We start from the raw sequence: 15,258 nt of genomic DNA, 5'->3' as shown, positions 1-15,258 counted from the left end.
TTTTAGGAGAGACTTTGAAACGTGCCTTAATTTGTGTTTATTTACAGGAAATTAATCATAAATAATGATGAAGTGAACCCTTCACGGACCTGGAGGGATACCTAACTTCCTTACCTATCAGCATAGCATGACTTTCATTCTTCAGGGTCGTTATGGGATCTTTAGTCACTTTCTGATCGTATTGGGCAGGGTTCTAGTAATCGACTGTCTAATTCCTACTGAATAACTGGACTCTAATATTGGCTACCTATGATTCATGTTTATTGACTCAGACACACAACGGAATTCCTTTACATGAAATTAATGCTGGACAAACTTGATGGCTTTGATAAATTAATAATTTACATAAATGTTCGCTGAGATTGTTTTGACACTGTGGCAGCATTCATGACTTACCTGCCTGAAGGGCATTCCATCCGAGAAACCACTCTCTAAATTACATTATTTACAAAGAAAGTCCTGGAAATCAATATCATCTATTTCTATGTAAGTCCACTTTTGATGCCGTAATTATACTCCAGGTGTCAGCCGCCTCGCACTGGATGTCATGTCATGACTTGTGATAATTAATCCAGTACACGCGACACGAGTTCTGGATTCTGAATATAATAAGATCATCCAATCAATGCAGACCACGCAGGATTTGTACGTCATGGATCCTTAATTGAGTTGGCATAACCCGCGACGGGGTCATACATCGATATCTATCCTTATTCAACATAATTGCACAAGTCAATGTGGTCGATGACCAAATGAAATTAGCTAATGTGGCTGAGGGCCCTAATGTAATGTCACTGAGGCTGATGGCATTAAGAAAATTTGAATAAAGGCGGCTGATGCCCAAAACATATGTTAGGTGGCTGATGCCTAAGGTTTCCATTTAACAAATCCCAAGCATATTTGGTGCCCAACAATTCAAAAATCGAAACAACAGCAACAAAATGCTCACGCCCCTTACATTTGGAAATGTCACCTTAATCGTTATACTGATCAGTCAACTTCCCCAGCAAATGAAGTAGGACTTCCAGAAATTCCAAAATATGGGTTTGATAATATTAATATACTAATTAATTACATAAAGAATTCATCATTTCATGAAAAAATAAATTTAATTGACACCGAAGAAATGGTTTCCCTAACACACGTTTCAAATTTAAAACTTTAATAACTTCTGCTGTTATTCATCTATATATATATAAAATAACTTGTCCTGACTGACTGACTGACTGACTGACTGACTGACTGACTGACTGACTGACTGACTGACTGACTGACTGACTGACTGACTGACTGATTCATCATCGCCGAGCCATAACTACTGGACATAAAGGAATGAAATTTTGAGGATACATTTATATTGCAATGTAGGTGCTCGCTAAGGGAGGATTTTTGGATATTCCGTATCTACGGGGGTGAAAAGGGGGGTGAAATTTTAAAATGAAAATATCTATATCTCGAAACTTTAAGAGCTTAGAGATGTAAAAATTGGTATTGCACCCATAATCGAATGGGCATATTAGATGCATAAATTAAATGATTGGAATTCATATATATGAAAACAACAGAAGACAAGGAAAAGCTTGCAATTTTACAAAGCGCCACCCAAGGAGACGTACTGGCTGGAAATATAGCCGTAGAGCACGCTTTAAGTCACGCACAGGAAGTAGCTGGCTAAGTGATCTCTCCAATAAAGTTTTATTACACCGAGGAATGTAGACTTTCTATCTGGATTTCTCACGGGAACCGGCACGTTGGAATGTGCCCAACCCTAGTGGGGAAGGGAGAAAGCGATAATACCTTTCACCCCTCGATAGCCAAGTGGTTGCGCCCAAGCCGCGAGGCGCGGGAAGATCTCAACCAATCAGAAAATTACAAAATTTGCCGCCTTATCCTAGCGGGAATCAGTATTCAGTATTTCGCGAGTTGGTGACGGAAATAGCAGTGAAATACGGTGTCCTGATCTGTGAATAATATTTGAGGAATTATTCAAGCAAATGCGTGGTTAATTATCTCTTAAATATTAAAGTTTCAACTTTGTGTAGAAGAGTAGTTTCGTCCAGGAAGCAAACTGTCATGGCGGGAAAGCGACATACGCCAACTGTAAATAGATCGGATGACGCACTTCATTTTATTAAATAACCTACGATCATTTATGAACGCAGTTCAACACGTCAATCGGACCAAAAGTTGGAATATTTAGAATACATATCCTGAACATTTGGCATACGGACAAGTGGTAAATGATCCAAGGTGCCGTAGTAATCCGCCACATCCCTTCCAGTGGAACTATTTTTGAGGTGGGGGTGTGAGTGTTTACAAAACCGCTAGCAGCAGAGTGATGAGTGTTCAGTTTCACTTGAAATTTCAGTGCACAGAGGTGACTCTTCAGAAGGCGCTAAGAGACGGCTTTGGCAGTCGAGTGAGTAAAGTCTTTATTTAAGTGAGTAAAGTCTTTAGTCAGAAGATGAACATTTAGGCAGAACTTTTATTCAACATCGGAATATAGGAAGATAATCAGACAATCATTTTACTTATAATGACAATGATAGTTATTGCTTGACACTTTCATAAAAGAACTCATAACGTCATGTGAGCGGCGGGAGCAGAGACGAACATTGAAAATTTAATAACATGTAGCCGTAGAACATTCTCTTTCGTCACGTGTAACTCATATGCTAATTCTCTAGTGGAGAAATTATAGTTTTGGAGGACAGTATTCTTCTTATAAGATTTCTCCATATTTCACTGGGAACGTTGTATTTAATTTCCACAGTCTCATAGAACTGCCATTCAAATTGAGACCTTGGGAGCAGAATATTAGTTCAGCTAATTACGCGAGGGTGACCTGGTTTACTAGTGGAATGCAACGGTACAAAGACTGGGGTCCAGTGTTATTGTCAGAGTAGGGTGAACGACCAGTAGTCCCTTGTACAAACAAACAGTGAGGGCTGAGCAGACGGCAAAGACCGCGGAGGAGAGTAGGCCAGGTAACTTGTTCCAGACTTTCAACGTCCACACGTCAGGTGCTACACGCTGTAATTTGTATTTCTTCACGTGAGTGTATAAAATGCGTGTGTTGGTATAAAATTTATCGTGTGCAACGCAAGCATAAAAATGGATCCAGTGCGTGTGTATAAAGTATTGGATATCCTCATCGAGATGAAGAAGGAGCACTAATCCCATGTAATGGAGGCCGGCGGAGGACCAACCTGCCTCCCAGCACAAAGGTAAAGCAATGAGCATTATTTAAAAATGTAAATAATTGAGGACTATGAACAATCAGTGATCAAATGTAGGTTATCAATTTAGGTAGGCTTGTAAATAATAATGTCACGTACCGGATGATATAATTAGATTTTCATATCATTTGCATTTAGAGATAGGGGTGAGGCCAAGACAGTTATATCTAACGATTCGGGATATAAATGCCATGGTGTCAAGTAATAATAATGATATAATAATAATAATAATAATAATAATAATAATAATAATAATAATCATATAATAAATATGATAGTCAGATAAATCTTCGTACTTTTCTCAGGAATTTTTATCACATATTTTGAATCATTTTTAGCGTGTGCTATTGTTTTGACATATGGGAATCCTAATATTTATTTTATAATTCGTGTCTAGTGTAATTGCAGATTTTTTAACGTAATAATAATAATAATTGGGAATTTTATTTGATGACATTTGATTTCATGGATGCTGCTGTGTTATTTTGACGTTTAATTAGCTGTAATTATTGCGCATCCAATTTTTGTGTTTCATGTTTGCGTGATCACGTGTTAGAGGACCGTTTGCGGTATGTCTCATACCTTTTATTTCTGCGATGTAACGTTTAACCCGAAACTTTGTTTCTTTACGAATACATTTGGATTCATATTATTGATAGCTGTGTATTTGGCAGGCAATCTTGTTATTACAGTCGATAGATAAAGACAGGGAAACCATTGACAGTCAGCTCTGATAATTTATGACATGTGAGAGAGAAATGAGATCAAGAAAATGGATAAAGAGATAGTAATGTCCCTGATGACGATAATTGTGAAATGAAAAATGTGAGATTTGAAGAACATGTCGTATAATAGTGTCGTTATAACGTATATGAGAACGACACAGTGTGTTACTGAAGTTATTTCGCCCGCGTGATATGAGCGAGGCTATGTTGAGAAGCGCTATGATAAGAATAATGTGATGAATAAATAGAATTGAGAGATAAACAATTTAACTGACAAAGTTAAGATTTCGACGACATGTGTGATAGTTGTAGGCGGAAAGCCTGTGCATTTCAAATATTTTCCAGGGACAACATGGTGCTCGGAAACAGACAAATGAGAGTCCGAGCCGAGTCATGAACAGAGTGACCGAACAATGGGTGGTTTTGATAGTCATTGGTAATCATTGATGACATAATATTCAGAGTTATTATTCATTAAAAGATGGAGTAATGTCATGCCTAGTTACGCTTGATATTAAGAGGTTGCCGTCAAATTCACTTAGTTGTTATTTGAATCATTTGGAAATTAATCCATATCGCGATTTTGCGCGTTGTATTTCAAATTTGATAGGCAGTGATCACGTGTATTTTGAGATACTTTTTCTGTTATGCTTTTCTTTTCCTTGGTGGATATTTTTTTGTCACCGTAATTTTTTATAGCGTCTGATGGTACATGAATATTGTGATGGTTTAATGATGTAAATAGGTGGGATAGTCAGTATAGTTTGAATTTAGTTGTTTTTCCTGGAGCAGTTGTTTCTCCATTTGTCATGTTGTTTTGTACATAAATATTTCATGTGTTAGGTTAATAGATCACTGATGGTTCATAGTCAAAATTCAATTTAGTAGATATGCTCAAGCAGTAAGACAATTGTAACTAACAAGCTTTTGAAATCCACTACAAAGTTAGTTAGGTAAATGAATCGACCTTTAATGATGAGTTCTGTCATGAGTGCCGAAAATTAATTAATTAAACAGGATGGAATCCGCCTCCATCAAAGTTGAGATCATAATTTATTCATTCCTAATGGAAACACAGATAGCGGCAGACTAGATAAAAATAAAGACTAATTTGTAAAAGGGTCGAACTCATTTATTGAGATAAAACGTTGGCATTTAGCCTAATTTATTTTATTTATTTAAGTGTCCAGACTATCACAGCTAATAAGATATAAATCAAATAAATAAGTGATTGTTGGTACTCAGTGTTTGGTATGATAATTTTCTTGGTTCAGCCACGAAGTATTAAATGAGTGGCAAAGTATATAAAACGGTAAGGGATACCGTGTTCATGGTATTGCCTTTATTTACACATGGTTACTGCACACCAGTATTACTTGATAGTTAGGTGGTTGCCAATTTGATATGAGCTTGATTTAACAAACTTAGGAAGCCCATAAATTAAAAGGTCAGTGTGATTAATTAGTTGATCAATTAATAATTTATACAAATTCAGTTGACTGAAAGAACGATTCATGTGTGTATTCAGAAGTGGTTATTCAAATAAGGCTGTATATTTGTTAGACCAGCAGTCTGTTGTGGTTGTGTCATGTACACGAGAGACTTTAGTTCGATGGTGATCATCATTATTAAATTTAATCGACCTTCAGTCGAAGTCATTAAGGCGGATGATTAATTGTTGTAAAGAACATTTTTAAACTGTTTTAATTTCAATGATTCTATTTTATTTTATTTTACTTCACTCCATTTAAATTTCATTTTTCACATTTTTGCCAATTTTTGTTAATAAATCACTTTATATTTTACACTTAATTCAGTCTATGGGTACCGTCATTTACTAGTTAGCTGACCCCATCTTTCATTTCCTCACCCCCGATGTCGTGTGGCCCGTCAACCCCGAGGAGAGCTGAAGGACGTTACCACGCCCGAGGAGAGAAGAGTCTACACGTGCGGTAGGTATTATTTTGCGTCATTTCTTTACAGGAGCAGTCGGCGAATCAAACAAGTGTGAAGAATACCGCATCGGGTGCCTTAAAAGGGCACAGTATTTAGATTCTCCATTAAAAATAAAGGAACACTTATTTTTTTGTTTTCGGAAAATCCCACTAGGAGGGGTGAAAAAGGGTGAAAAATGGGTTGAACGCCTTTAATGAGGATACTTATATCTCAGAAACTGAAGATATTATAGACCTGAAAATTGGTATTTAGAATCTCCTTTAAAAATAAGGAAACACGTATTTTTTTTTGGAAAATCCAATTAATGGGGGTTAAACAGGAGTGACAAATGGGGTGGATTTTTAGAAATTTTAAAAATTAGAATATCTATATCTCAAAACTTTAAAAGTTTACAGATGTAAAATTTGGTATTAAGAATCTCCTTTAAAAGTAAAAAAACACGTATATTTTGTTGCTAAGGGTGCGAAAAGGAGGGGGGTGTAATTTTGAATGAGGATCTCTATATCTCAAAAACTTAAAGGTTTACAGACGTAAAACTTGGTATATGAAATCTCCTTTAAAAATAAGGAAACACGTGTTTTTTTGTTTTCGAAAATCCAATTAAGGGGGTTGAAAAAAGGGGGAAAATTGGTTGAATACCTTTTATGAGGATACTTATATCTCAAAAATTGAAGATGTTACAGGCATGAAAATTGGTATTTGGAATCTCCTTTAAAAATAAAGAAAAAGTATTCCTTTGATTTTGAAAAATTCAATGAATAGGGGGTGAACGGGTGTGACAAACGGGGTGGAAATTTAAAATATATCTAGGGCTACAATGTATCTCAGACACTTAACATGCTACAGACTTGAAAACTGGTACTCATGTAAAAGTAAAGAGACGTAGATAGTTTTCTCGGAAAATCCACTTAAGGGGAACAAATAAAGGGGATGAATTTTTAGAATGAGAATATCTACAGTATTTCTCGAAAACATAACATGTTACTGAAGTGAAAATTGGTATTTTTAATCCCTTTCAAAAATAAGAAACACGTATTTTTTGTTTTCGGAAAAAACACTTGGGGTCGGGGGGAGGGGCGGGTAGAAAGGACTGAAAAGTGGGTTGAATTCTCTGTATTAGGATACTGCTATCTTAAAACTGAAGACGTTACAGACGTAAAAATTGGTGATTGGAATCACGTAAAGAAATGCATATTTTTTGTTTTCGGAAAATCCACTCAGGCGGGGGTGAAATTCATTTTATTGTGGATACTTATATCTCAAAAACTGAAGATGTTACAGACGTGAAAGTTTATTTGCATGAGTCTACTTATATCTAAAGAAAACTATAGATGTTCCAGACATGAAAATTGGTGTTTGGAATCTCCTTTAAAAGTAAAGTAACACATATTCTTTTGATTTCGGAAAATCCAATTAAGGGGGTGAAAGAATTGAAAAAATTATTTAATTTTATTTGTATGAAGATACTTATACCTTATGAAAACTAAAGTTGATACAGACGTGAAAATTGGTATTTGGAATCTCCTTTAAAATAAAGAAAAGCGCATTTTAGGGGGAAAATAAACTTCGGGGTCGTGGTGAAAAGGAACTGAATTCCTTTTATGAGGACAAATGTCTAGAAAACTGAATATGTTACAGTCGTTATAATTGGTATTTAGAAGCTCATTTATAAATAAACACGTATTTCTTTCGGAAAATTCGCTCAAGGAGGGGGGGGAGGTGAAAGGAAGTTAAAAAATTGAATTATTTTAATGTGGATACTTATGTCCCAAAAACTGATGGTTACAGACGTGAAAATTAGTGCTGGAATCTCCTTTAAAAATAAGGAAACACGCATTGGGGCGGGGGATCAATTTAGCGGGAGTTGGGTGAGAAAGGAGTTGACCATTTTTGTGAGGATACTGTACCAGGAAAAGTTGTGGGCAAAGGGCATGAGTAGGACTTAAGGGAGTGGAACTGGGTTTTGGAGCCGATACAGAGAAGGATAGTCTCGCAGAGCGAATAATAGATGGTAAATAATTTTTTTTCTTAAAACAATTTATTAATTTTTCACCCTGCGGTATGATTATTGACTCAAATTTTGCATAGAAATTAAATGTCGAAAATAATCTCCTTAAAAAAATGGCATAAATATCATTGGTTTCAAAGTCTTTCATATGGGGGAATTTCCACCTAAAGTCTTTTTAAACCTAAGCACACTTTTATAATTGTAAATGGATATGAGAAAGTTTTCAGTTCTCAGTTCGTCAATCTCGATATATAGCACACTTGAAAGCCTACAGTCTCTCTATGAGAAATGAAACTGAAATTAAATTTATCACTTTTGAGAAATTATGAAAATTGTTCACACGCGACACTGAAGTTTCACTGTTCAAAATAAATGAAAAAGTTTAGTCAGTTTGTTACTCACTTATGACAAGAACTGTTGCTACCAAATGTCGAAAGATGGACGTCTGGAATGTTCCATGTAGAATCAGGATTGGCGATGTTGACGTTCCCAATGAGGTGATGACAGCTGGAACTGGATCACGTTGAGTTGTAACTTGTTCGGGTGATTTTCGCACACGAAAATTTACTTAGTGTGAGTAGTTTATCACTGACACTGTTGAACACTATTTATGGCGTATGAAGAATCACAGTCCTTTCTGTACGAAATGCTATTTACAGTCGTTATTGAAACGTTCATAATCACACAGTTCACATAAAAAAAAAAAAGTAAGTCGATAAGCGCAGTCTTTGAACACAGTCTGAAGTTGCTAGGGATTATTTTCTGCTAATCCTGTTACTATAATGTTATATTAACACAGAAAAGTTCTCACTTTTTCACTCAAATTACTACTGTGAGTCTTATGTTGATGTGACGTGAATATGAGTTCTGGTAATTCTAAGTATTAGGCTCAGTAGAAGTTCAATGTTACTTGAAGTTACCTAAGTCCACACGTAATGAAATAGTTAATATTTGTACTCCAATAAGTTCACTCGCGTTACAGTCTTAAATGTCTTTAGGATTATATTGTAATCGCGACGCGGTGTACTAACTGCAGTGCGACGTCCTTTAATAATTCTATCGGTGATAGAATTTCGCGTTCCGGAGATACGACGGAAAGTACTTCTACCGTGACTGCGCGAACATACTGTACGCGGGCCGGTCTCTTCGCTATCTCACTCACACAGCTGTTTGCTTGTCCTTGTACTAGTTTGCGGGCTGTCTGGCCTTGACATATATAGATACCAGCGCAGGGAGGGGTGGCGGCTCTCTCGGCCATGTGACCGTGATTACGTAATTTCGTTGAGACTTTAAATTATTATAACTCAACAACCGTTTGATGAATTAATTTGAAATTTACAGGGATTAACTTTTATGATGTTTGCTATAATTCAGCGTTTGTCCCGTTGAAATTGGTTAAGGCGTTAAAAAGCTGTTAAAAGAAAATTTCTTTTCGAGAAATATCTCTAGGGGAGGTGAGCTTCAAGCGACAGGTGACGTCACTTGACTCCGCCTAGCGCACTCGTAGGGTCTGGTACATACTGGAACATTCTTTACATGGATGTTCGTACGTCGGTCGGATCTTTAATGCTGGAAATAACATTTCTTTCAATTAACATGGACCAGGACCTAGGCCTTCCTGGTACATCTTCCCCTTGGTTGGACGAAAAGAAAATACGCAGGATTTTCTTTTCCAGGTTTTACTCTTCCTGTGGTACATATTGTTTTAAATTGGCTGAGTTATAAATACCCTCGAAAGTGCCGTCCAATTTTACAATTTCATAAGCCCCGTTTCTCAATACAGTGCGGATACGGTAAGGACCTACGAATAGTGGACAGAGCTTAGCGTAAATCCTTCTCTCAGGGTTGGAGGTAGCTGGTCTCCGTATTAAAATAAGGTCTCCAGGATTCAATGGTCTTCTGAACTTCCTATTACGCTGGCGTCGTTCTCTGATGGCGGCTGCATGTCTTAACCTGATCAGCGCGTCGTTGATCTTGACTTGCTGCGGCACATTAGCATTTGGTAGGGCTGGTAATATTCTGTCCCAAGGTCGCTCTGGTTTTGACCCGTGATGTAGGCTGAGAGGAATGTCATTAGTAGAGTCATGCACAATAGAGTTCATAATTTTTTGCATGACTGGCAAGACCTCGATCCACTTCCAGTGATGTTCACTACAATAAATTCGACAGAATTTAGCGAGTTCTCTCATTATTCTTTCAGCAGGGTTAGCTTCCGGATGTCTAATAGAATTCATGATATGTCGAATGTTGAGCTCTTCCAAAGCCTGTTGGAAGTCTACGGAAGTGAATTGCGTTCCGTGATCCGTTAGTAGGTATTCAGGCTTTCCCATCTCAGGGATGATGTTTCTTTTCAGCCTCCTTAAGATGTTACCGGCGTTAGCTTTCTGGATAGGCAATAACATAGTATATTTGGAAAAGACATCCACAACTACGATGACATGTCTGTTCCCCCTGGTCGCCTTTGGCAAAGGGCCGTACAGATCGATTGCCATTATTTCTCCGGGCTTTTCCGGGATCAGCGGTTTGGGAAATTCCTTGAGGAGATAATTATACGGCTTGATCCGCTGGCATAAATCACAGGACCGTAAAATTCTCCTAATGTCTCGCCTAAGATATTCCCATGTAAACCTTTCCTTAATAAGGTTGAGAACTTTATCCGTACCAGCATGACCTGAAATTGAGTGACAATGCCATATGATAGCCTTCCTGATTTTAACAGGTGCATAATTCCTGCATTGCGTCTTGGCTAAGTCAATGTGTTTCATAAGAATTCCATCCCTTAAACAGAAATTTGAAGAAAGTCGTTGGAGACGTGGGAATTCATCATCATCGGCAGGAATCGAACCTGATAAAAATCGAATTAATTCCCTACAATTGGCGTCTCTTCGTTGCATCTGGGTAAGGTAACGAAGTTTGCGAAGACATTCTTCGTCATCATCAGTCATGATGTTAACCTCGTGAACTTCAATAACTTCAGCAGGGTTGCGGCTGAGGGCATCTGCTAATGCATTCTTCCGACCAGGCCTATGTATTACAGTGAGGTCAAACTGTTGAATAAAAATGGCCCATCGGGAAACTCTCTCATTTGTCATGTCGGATGATAGTATGAATGTCAGAGCTTTATGGTCTGTGTAAATCGTAATGGGATAGCCGTAGATAATTTTCTTCCAATACTGGAGAGAAAAAACAACAGCCAAAGCTTCGAGTTCAGTTATGGTATAAGACTTTTCGTGAGGTCGTAGTTTTCTACTTAAAAACGAGATGAAAAGTCTGTAATCGGGATCTTCAGGTCTCGCTTGATACAGTACTGCGCCTATTCCTACAGAGCTGGCATCACACTCTATGAAGAATGGAAGAGAAAAAATCCGGATAAACTAGTTTAACAGAGTTTTTCAACATGGCCTTGGTGGCAAGGAAAGCTCGTTCACATTCTTCAGTCCACTTCCATCTATTATTCTTAAGTAGTAGTTGCTGAAGAGGAGCTACCGTCTCAGTGTAGTCTGGACAGTGTTGAGAAAAGAACTGACAAAGTCCTAGGAACTGTCTCACGTTTCTAATGCGCTGAGGTCTAGGAAAGTCAATGATACCTTTAATCTTGGCAGGGTTGGGTTGAATTCCATCACCACTAATTACATGTCCCAAGAATAATACTGATGTTTGGAAAAGTTGACTTTTCTGGGCATTTATCTTGAAATTCTTCTTCTCCAATTCCTGCAGGACCAGATTGACATCTCTCACGTGCTCTTCGAAAGTTTTCGAGGCAATCAAAATGTCATCAACATAAATCGTAGTTAAGTCCTTTACATCATCTGATAAGTGTTTTTCCAAGGCTCTGATCAAAACAGCTCCCGAGTTCTTAATTCCAAAGGGCATTTTGTTAAAAACATAGGTCCTATTTTCAAATAAGAAGCCTGTGAATAGCCTACTTTCAGCATCCAATTTTATGTGATAGTATGAAGAAGTTCCGTCAAGGCAACTAAAGAAATTCATGCCGTGGAATCTTCTGATGATATCCCTAAGTAATGGAGGACGGTCATATTCTAAGGTCAGTCGGTCATTTAGGACCCTTGCGTCGAGGCAAATTCTAATACTGCCGTTAGGCTTACGTACTATGGCCAATGGATTCAAGTACTTAGTTACGCAAGGCGAAATTATCCCATCATCTGTCATTTTATGAATTAAGTTACGAACTTCTTCTCGATATTTCTCGGGTACGGGATATGGTTTCTTCTGATAAGGAGACAAGTCATTTACATCAACATGATATTCGTAGTCAGCTATCTCTCCAGGCTTGTCATCGAATACACATGCAAATTTCTGTAGAACGTCATTTTTAGCCTCCTCCAATTTTAATTTAATTTCCGGGTCTTCAACCACACTGGCTATTGACATTATATAATCCGGACCTATAATGGAGTTCTCATTGAATAGGGACTCTGCGTCGTCCTCACTTTGGTCACCCTTTCTACTTTCTGCTACGGCTGGCGCAACCTCGCTTACAGCGGGCTTAATAATGTCACCACCGGCTTCTTCAAAACGGGCTCCCTTCTCTTGAACTTCCAGGTCACCTCGTCCTACCAGCTGTAGTTCTACGGAATTATTCTGTAATCTTACGAGGTTGGCATCATAGTCAATGGTTCCTTTGTATTTGATCATAAAATCTGATCCAAGTATTAAGTTGAAGTTAAGACGTGATACTACCAAAAATATGTGTTCGAACATCTGACTGTTAATTTCAAACTCTAAAAATGCCTGGGATTTGCATTTAACAATCTTATCAGGAACTATCCCTCTTACTTTAATCTGAGCTGCAGGTAATAACAAAACATTGTTCTGATCTTTCAGCGAGTCTACAAGCTTATCAGAAATTAAAGAAGCTTGTGCTCCAGAATCGATGAGCGTAATCACCTGTAGGTTGCCTGTGCGTACTGTTATGACAGGTAATGAACGTGTAATAATTGGCCTTAGTGTTTGTGCGTCTTCGAATAGTAATTCGGAATCGTCAATATGCCAGTAATTGATAACAGCAGTACAATAATTTGACGTTTCGACCTCATCGTGTTCGGTAGTCAGTCTCCCTATTGCGAGATCGGCGTTTTTTTTATAGCGCCTGTTGTGTCAGGATCAGGTGATCTTTGTTCTCTTGGTCCGAATTGACGTTGATATTCCAGGGATGTCGCTCCAGGTTCATCAGGATTACGGTTTCTCTCCCTGATGTATTCCCGTGTGTCCTTCCATCTACTTTCGAGTTCTCGCCGTCTGGCCTCACGATTTCCTTCAGGAGTGCTTTCGCGCTGTCTCCATGAATTCCTAGGTTGGTAAGGGTGTCTATCCTGATTCCTCTGACGTCTAAAATTCCGGAATCTGGTTGGGTTAGTAGGGCTTAATCTGCCTTCTTCACGTGTCCTGGGTTCCTCTCTCTCCGGAGGTTTTATTTCCGCAGAATTCGTATTTATTTCTCGACTCCTGTTAGTTTTTGGACTAGATTGGGTATTAGCCGTATCTAACCTACGCAAAGTAGCGTCAAAATGCTCCAATGTTTTAATGTTGGCAGCGACTAGTATCTCTTGAACATGAGGCGGATATTGAAGTGTCAGGATCTGAATAAGTTCAATATCTAAAAACTGGAGTTTCTTAAATTGCATTAGACAGTAATCTGAATATCGGGAAGTATTGACTGAAGTATTGTATTTGCTAGAGTAGAGTTGCATCTTGACAAGGTGCTGTCTTTCTGAATCCCAAAAGCGTTTAAGAAGTGCCTGTTTAAAGTCATCATAGTTTTTAAAATTGCTCTTAAAAGCTATGAACCATGATAAGGCTCGTCCTTCTAGAAGTTTGGATACTACTCTAAGTTTCCTATCGTCCTCGACCCTATTCTCTTCCAGGTAATCGTCGACATTTAACAAAAATTCTCGAGCAGTGTACTCATCACGTCCTGAAAATTTGACTGGTTTGTCATCTGGTACTTTAATAAGGGTAGTTGTATTGTGTATTTCCCTCGACGAACCAGGAATTGTGACGTCAGTTGTATGTTCTTTAAGTTTAATTTGATTCATTTCTTCGGACAAATTTTTAATTTTAGAATTAATCGAGGTGTCTAAATTTGTTATTTCATTTCTCAAGTCAGTTTTAATGACTTGTACGTCTTTACAGAAAGCAGCTATCTGGGTATGCGTGCTATCTAGCTGTCCTGTAATACGCTTGTCGAGTTCTCCTTGTGTGCTCTTAATTAATCCTATCTCGCTTCGTAATTTACCCACGTCGCTCTTTAATGCATCTCGCAAGGTTTCCTGCACCTGAGCTAACTTTGCTTGAGTTTGTGAGATGTTACCATGGGATTCTTGGAATTCAGTCCGTAAATCTTTAAGTTCAGTGGAAAATGCTTGAACGGAAGGAAGAATATTTCTAAGATCTTTGTCTAAAGACTTGACGACCTCTGTCTTTATTTCTTCCTTAATAGACTCTAAGTTTTCAACAAATTGATCCCGCATGTTTTTCAATGTAGCTTCGACTTGTGCACTAGAATCAGTAAGTTTCTTTTCGAGGCGAGTTCCAGCTTCACGGAAACGTTGCTCGATAAGGGCACTAGATTCAGTGAGTCTTTTGTTAATGACTTTATCCGCTTCAGCAAACTTAGTATCCAAGGTCTTGTCAATTTTAGAAGTTAAGTCTTCAACCTTACTATTTGACTCAGTTAACTGCGCTTGAAGTTGAGTATTTTGTGCCTGCATTTGTTGTTGAAGTTGAGTATTTTGAGTCTGCATTTGTTGTTGAAGTTGAGTATTTTGAGTCTGCAGTTGAGAATTAGAGTCAACTATCTGTGACTGTAGTGCGGTTATTTGTGCCTGCATTTGGTTATTAGACCTATCAATCTTAGCATTCTGATCATTAATGCTAAGCCTGAGAGCTTCGATAGCTGCAAGTAAGTTATCCATGTTTCCGGAATATTCGAATAAGTCAAATACAACAAGTTCTTTGCAGTCAAATCCTGTGCTCAAAATATAATGACTTGAATCGAACCCTGAATGTTGCGATTATTGCAAGTGCATCATCTATTATTATAGTACGGCTCCAAAATCGAGCCCTTGAAGTTGCGACGTCATCTATTATTATAGTACGGCTCCAAAATCGAGCCCTTGAAGTTGCGGCGCCATCTATTATTATACTATCCTCTCTGTACCAGGAAAAGTTGTGGGCAAAGGGCATGAGTAGGACTTCAGGGAGTGGAACTGGGTTTTGGAGCCGATACAGAGAAGGATAGTCTCGCAGAGCGAATAATAGATGGTAAATAATTTTTTTTCTTAAAACAATTTATTAATTTTTCACCCTG

The sequence above is a fragment of the Anabrus simplex genome, chromosome 2, assembly GCF_040414725.1.
Source record: "Anabrus simplex isolate iqAnaSimp1 chromosome 2, ASM4041472v1, whole genome shotgun sequence".
NCBI lineage: Eukaryota > Metazoa > Arthropoda > Insecta > Orthoptera > Tettigoniidae > Anabrus > Anabrus simplex.
Note: the sequence above shows the minus strand (reverse complement) of the source record.